This window comes from Glandiceps talaboti, chromosome 12 (genome assembly GCF_964340395.1).
Source record: "Glandiceps talaboti chromosome 12, keGlaTala1.1, whole genome shotgun sequence".
Taxonomy (NCBI): Eukaryota; Metazoa; Hemichordata; class Enteropneusta; family Spengelidae; genus Glandiceps; species Glandiceps talaboti.
The window spans coordinates 19,293,048-19,300,884 of record NC_135560.1 but is presented as its reverse complement, the minus strand read 5'-3'; positions in this window follow the sequence as shown (position 1 = coordinate 19,300,884).

Genomic DNA, 7,837 nt, shown 5'->3' with positions numbered 1-7,837 from the left:
TCATGACATTTACTCATCTCATAGCATTGTGGTTGTCATGACATTTACTCATCTCATCCCAGTGAAAAGTCATCACTTCATCCAGAATTAGCATTATGGTTGTCATGACATTTACTCATCTCATAGCATTGTGGTTGTCATGACATTTACTCATCTCATCCCAGTGAAAAGTCATCACTTCATCCAGAATTAGCATTGTGGTTGTCATGACATTTTACTCATATCATCCCAGTGAAAAGTTATCATTTCATCCAGACTTCATGGTGTCAGATTTTCTTGTATAGTTTTACACTTGCAAACAGTGTTTTTAATAATTAATATATTTAGTACATAATAGTGTTACTAATGGTAATGCCATAGTTTTGATTTGTGTTTTAGTGTTAGAAATAAAGGCTTTGTTTTCATATATGAAAGTTAAGTTTTGATAAAAATCATAAAGTTGATAATAGAAGCCAATGTACCAGTAGTACAGATATGAACACATCGTATTTATAAGTGCTCAAATGATAGCACATGAATCATGTTTTTGTAGAACATAAATTAAAGAGTAGCCATTAATATACAAAAATGACTTTATATGCATGTATTCCTTCAATTGATATTACATGCATTGATTTTACTTCCTTTCCTCATTGCTGTCATTCCATCTGCTTCCCCCTCCTTCACTCCCATCATTCCCCCCAGGTGCTTCCATTTGTTTCCCCCTCCCTCATTGGTGTTCTCCAAGCTCTTCCATCTACACCTACTCACTCCTCTCTTCTTAACCCCCCCCCCCCAATACTTGCCCTTGCCAGTGTACCACACTCCTTTTCCTCTCTAACCCCTTAATCTCTTTCTCTCCTCACCCACCCCCACCCCCCAGGCTCCATGCCTTTAAATGCTATACCTTCATTACATTCTCTATAGGCTACTATCATCTTTTCTTAGTAAATATACCATTATTAGAGGCATCACTCCACCCTTGTACTGTCTAGTAATGCATAGTTTAAGTAACAAACATCAGCACTTTTATCTCTAGTGTAAGATAATCTGATAGATGACAGATTCATACATTTGTACTCAGCCTGCTTACTTACCTGTACTTTAAAAACTGCCAAATAGTTTTGAAATCAGTATTTCTACCGGTATATGCCTATGTTTTCATACAACTTTTATGTACCATTTTCATGTTTTTGCTCAATTTTTATCTCGTAAAAAAACTTTCATTTGCTGTTACACAGTTTGTATCCGTATTTTTGTAAATAATGTATGTATCAGTATTTGATTATTTTTACTCAACCTGTACTTTTAGTAGTTGTTAATCAGATTTGAAACTGCCAATCTTACAATGTTTGTAAAATGTGAATTTAAAAAGCCTCTTGATTCATTATTTCTTGTAATTTGATGTTTTCTTGTGTACACTTTATTTTTTTGATGTGATGAATATGTTCTATCGGCAAACTTAGATAAAAACCGAGGTTGTTGTTGTTTCATGTGACATTTTCTTCAGCTCTGCCAGACAACTTTTGTTTACATCAAATCTAAACCAAGTCTTAGTATGAACCACATTCAGGACACCAGGTGCAACATCTGCCAGAGACTATTATTCATAGTCACACCATCACAACTTAAAGTTTTGTTTTTAGAAATTCATATTATTGTATTTCATTGCAAATATAAATATAATTTGTATATCCTCCAAAATTCAGAGAAAAAAGTACTTGTGAAAAGTCTAAGAAACATTTCTGTGATTTGTAATGATTTTTTGTTGGTTTATTTTCTGTAAGTATTCCAAGAAAAAAAAACTACATCCACCCAAATGTCATTAGTCTTTCTATTTAGAACAAAACCTGTTGAAAAGTGATATGTAATATTTATTTTTGTATAGCCAACTATGTAGTTATTTAGACGGAATACTTACTTTGTGAGATATCAAAATAAAAATATTATGTGTTTAGTGATGTTTTACATTCTTGCCTTTTATTTTTCCATGATATATTTGTTTTGTCAAATTAATGTTTTTTAGTTATCCTGTGTATAGTTGCATTACAGGTTTATGTCAAAAATTCGCCTAGACACTAGGCTGTAGTTGACTCACAACTGAGAATTATGCTTTCAGTATTTCACTTGTTATGAAGCAATGGCCAGAAATTATGTGCAAATTCTTATTGGGTTTCAAATTGACCCGCTGTGGCAGATGATGTCAATAGCGTAACCATGTGATTAGAATCAACAAGGAGAAAGCTGTATAATGTACACATTATTACTATTTTTAATAGTAATTGTAAAGCCAATGACAAAGGGATATATTTCATGATGAACTTCGAAGGGGGGGGGGGGGGGGTCTGTTGCTATTTGAAATTGTAATCTCATGTGAGGCTTGAATTCAAAACAGTTAGCATATATTATAGAGTTGTGAGTAATAGCCCCAATCAACTACAAGTATAGAATCTAGGCTATGAGTTGTGCATAAGTAATACATTGCAGATACTATCTAAAGATACATATTAGACAAGCAGTAGAGAGGCCAATATGGCCGGTATCTATCTTGTACTCAACAATCTGTGTAGTGTTTCTCATACACCTTTCCCTATAGATTATTCCTTAATCACTGCATACATCACAAAATATATCTTTTTCCACTAAAGTCTGCAAATAGATAAACCATTGGTTGTCTGTTACTCTCTATTTAATGTAAATGTTGTATTGTCTAAATCTCATAACCTTTGTTGACCGACACTGGTAATTGACTATTTCCTGTGGACCTGATAATAAATAAAACAAAATTTACTTTGTAACTCATCATGTGTGTAGTATGATCTTGTTTATAATGAGCCACATTGTTGATAATTATTACACCTGCAGGTATTACATCCAGTACTGACAGACAATGACACTTGTTTTGTACATTGAGATATCGTCATTATTTCAAATAATCAAATGCATGAATTTGTCTACAGTAATCAAGTCATTATGACTTGTTATGTCATCAGACTGCTGTTCTGCTACTGTTGTGGAGTAAGGGGGGGGATCTGTTGTGAATGGACATGCCATGGGTGAACACAAGTTATAGCATGTACGAAAAGTTGGATAAGCTTTGTACCCTACATTCTTTCCCATACCAGTATACAATATCTTAATGTTCTCTTTCTCCAACCACTGACCAGTATGCATAATATTTCACTAAAAGGTGGCTCATTACTGGCTAATTCCCTCATTTGCATATGTCAGTCACACGTCAGGTTACGTTTATCTGGGTACAGTTACCCTACCTACCCTGTTTTCTAAACACAAAAACCGTCTCAACTAACACAGAATATTTGTAGCTTGAAGATGAGCATATATACCGGCATATATCTTTATTGGCTCAGAAATGTTAGTACTACCAAACCCAAGAAAGACTAGCAAAAGTATAAGGTCAACTGTAGATGGCAGTATACATCATCAAAGTCGATTTCTTCACAAAGGTCAAAAAATGCGAAATTGCGACTGTTTGTGGTCTCAAAACGACTAATTGCGTAATAGTTGAAAAATGGCAATTTTCTTTCGTTGGCAGTTATAAAACGTGTCCATGGCCAAGGTAAATCAGATTTTAGGAGAGTTATGATAGAAAGCATGAACTTTGGAGTAGATTATAGTTAAAGTAATTTAGCATAAATATATTAAAAATTCATGGAAATATAAACGGAAAATATTTTCTTTATATTTTCAAGATCTCTTTCGAATTCGAACATGTTTACAATATTTTTCATAGTCTGGTTTAAGGTAGAGATGCATGTCTGTTGGTGAATTTTGGTCATTTTATTTTTTTTAATCATGAACCTTACCTTCATATTTATGTGTGTGTATGTTCCATTAAGCTTATTTGATATTTATTTCGCTGGAATTTGCCAATAGCCCTTCAACAAATCAATTCTAGGGAGAGGATAGGAATCTGTTTGAGACAATATTCAGTTGGCGATAGTCAGTACAAAACCAATAACAGCAGACTTTGGCACAAACACACATGGAGAACTCCATGGCAACGCACTATAGCTCGGTTCTATGATGTCATTATCCAACATATATTTAACTTCACTCCTTAACCGTTACTTCACAGGATTCATCTGATAAGGATGTTATTTTAATAGGAGCCTTGTTATCAACATCTATATCATGAAATATGATATCTGTTTTCCCTGGAACATTGGTATATGTATATATATGTATGTATGGAATATATATATTATATCATCACACACACACACACACACACACACACACATACAGTACATACATGTACATACATGTACATACACATATACATACAGTACACACACACACACACACACACACACACACACACACACACACACACACACACACATACTCATGCACACAAACATAATTATAAGATTTTCTTGGGCCACCTTGTAATTCTCCTTCACATATCAATAGTTCACATCTCTAACATCTGTACCAGAGTTGGTGATAATATGGGTTACTTTAATCCTTTCATTCCCAACTGATATTCTGATAACACACTGACACCTACACATCTGCTAAATTCAGACAACGAAACCAGTCTTGTTAGAAAAGAATATTTTATTGGCTTTGGCAAATTGCATGTAAATTTGCTGTGTACAAGTAAACGAAGTGAGACACACAAATCTGACTGAAACAGGTATCCCAGTGAAACAGACCAGCTGTGTCTGAAAAACAAAGGAGAAAAAACCCACACCACTTGGAACAAAGAAAACTTTGCTGTAAGCAAACAATAGAAAGCATCACATGCACAATGTGGTATGAAATTTATTGCAAATGAGAATGGAATTCTCTGTTTTAACTTTACAAGATATAAATTCCATGTATGAGACTTGAATGTGTAAGAAACATAAAGTAAATGTATCTGAAGAATTTGAATCATAATCTGTGTAGGTGATGCAAACTCTGTGTTCTTTCAACAGCAAAAAATATGTCAATATAGCTATGTATATTTGTAAATGTCTTCCAAACATCGTCTCTTTTTATCCATTTTTTAATTTCACTTCTGATATTGATGTAACATATCGCGTACACATTGATGCTTTTTTAAATCAGAGAAACCTATTGGTTGCATACATTTCATCACAGTAAACTACCTTTCAAGCAATGCAATGGTCTCTGTTATGAAAAACACTTTGAATGCCCATTTGTAAGAGTATTTTCCTTTAGAGCCATAAAACTGAAATGCGTTTTTGCTGCAGAAAGATACTGTGGGTAACACTCAAATTTCAACAGGAAAAAGTAACAGATTCAAAATTAAATCATGTTTTACGTTTAGTTAGAAGGGAGACATTTTTTTCAACAAATCTCTAAATTTATTCATGATATGTGCCAAACTGCTAAAAGTTCCAATGGAACCTAACTTTGTAAACTCTCAATAAGAATATTACACATTTGTTCTGTTGCTAATGGCAACCATTGTTACCACTTTTTCAAGAAGATAAATTTTCATAGAAATCTTTCAATTTTCATCAAAATACATAAAAGAAGCCATCTACAATTAACTACTTGCACGGCACACGGTAAGAAATAAATAACATTGTGCTGATCACATTTTTGAGACTGTAAATTTTTTCACACACTTTAAAAATGGAATCTGAAAAACGTATCTCAAAATGAAGCAATATTTTTGCTTCAGGAAATGCAGAATACAATAATGTTGCAATTGTGACTATATATATATATATATATATATATAGTATGTGCTCTGTCAAATGTAAAAAGCTGAAAGTGTAGTCTGCTGTAACTGAGATTCTTTATATATATTTACTAATGACAGACATTTACATAAAATAACAGGTACAATAATGCTGGTTTTTAGATCACAGAGACTTTGAAAACTTCACTAAATTCTGATTGGAAGATAAAAGGAATGAAATAACCAATCATATAGATGGTAATTATATCATCAAAAGTTTCAAAAATACATTAAACTGATTGATGACAAGGGAATCAAATTGACCAATCAGAATGTTGGTGATCATAATTATCAAGAAGCGTTTTCACATCTGCACTGAAATATGATTGGAGGACAAGGAACCAAATAACCAACCAATCAGAATGCTGGTGATTGTATCTAGAAAAGTTTATATACAAATGATATCTGATTGGATGATAAGGAATCAAATAACCAATCAGAATGCCTGTAATCGAATCTAGAAGTTTCATATCTGCACTGAAATCTGATTGGATGATGGAGGATCCAATGACCAATCAAAATGTTCTTATCAAATAAAGGAGGCTTTAGAAAGTATAAAAAATCTGATTGAGAATAAATGATCAACTGACCAATCCTAATTACTATCTGAAATCATGATTTATAGATTGTTAGTTCAATTAATGTTGGACTTGATAAACTGACCAATCAGCCAATAGTATTGCAGGTTTTAGCTTCAACACTTTGACTACCAATTAGCCAATAGCATTGAAGGTCTTAGCTTCAACACTTAGACTACCAATTAGCCAATAGCATTGAAGGTCTTAGCTTCAACACTTAGACTACCAATTAGCCAATAGCATTGAAGGTCTTAGCTTCAACACTTTGACTACCAATTAGCCAATAGCATTGAAGGTCTTAGCTTCAACACTTTGACTACCAATTAGCCAATAGCATTGAAGTTCTTAGCTTCATCACTCAGAGTCCTGATGTCACAGTCCTGATTTGTCTCCATATGGTTATTATTAAAGCTCAAGTAGACCCCTCAACTTATCAAACATTAACACATCAATAATTACGATTAAAACAACGCAGACATACAATTTACATAAGCAATAATGCTAATCAATAATATATATATGCAATTCATCTAAAACAACTCAAATTTCTGTCACAATATTAATTAATCTTTACAACTTGAAAAATTCAAAAGAATGTTTGGATGGATTTTCTTTTTAACGTCTAAAAACAAACAAAATATGTAGCACACAAATAAATAAATATTACATATAAAATACACCTGTACTATTTACACCACAGAGAGAGACACACGAACATAATATAGAAATATACAATTGTCATGGCAACCCATTTATACAGACAATGCAAAGGATTAAAAAGATATATGCTTTCTTTGGGAGATTTAAAATTTACAAGTCAGTTTGAAATATACTAGTTTAATAAAGTATTACTTTATCAAAAAAAATTACAATGGGACCATGATGAATTTCATTAAAACTAAAATAATTCAAATTTGAAGATATGTCATTATTTCTTATTTATTCTATGACTCAATTAAAAGTACATTTCTGGATGAGTACCCAAGTGATTTTTACATTTGATTTTTAATCAATCAACAATTTCTTATCAGATCATGAAAAGAGGAACATGATACAGACAGGACAAGGAGAGATGATGATGATGATGATGATGATGATGATGATGATGATGATGATGATGATGATGATGATGATGGTGGTGGTGGTGGTGGTGGTGGTGGTGGTGGTGGTGGTGGTGGTGATGGTGGTGGTGGTGGTGATGATGATGATGATGATGATGATGGTGATGGTGGTGGTGGTGGTGGTGGTGATGATGATGATGATGATGATGATGATGATGATGATGATGATGATGATGATGATGATGATGGTGGTGGTGGTGGTGATGATGGTGTACTCTACTAGAGTACGTTTGCCCTGCTACCCTTGTATGTCTTTTTAGCCTTTTTTAATTGTAACAGGGTTTAAACAGGAATAAATGTTCCTTTAAAAGATGATGATGATGATGATGATGATGATGATGATGATGATGATGATGATGATGATGATGATGATAAATTAAGAGAACATGATGACAAGTAGATTATATATGATAAAACGTCATAATTCAGTGATCAGC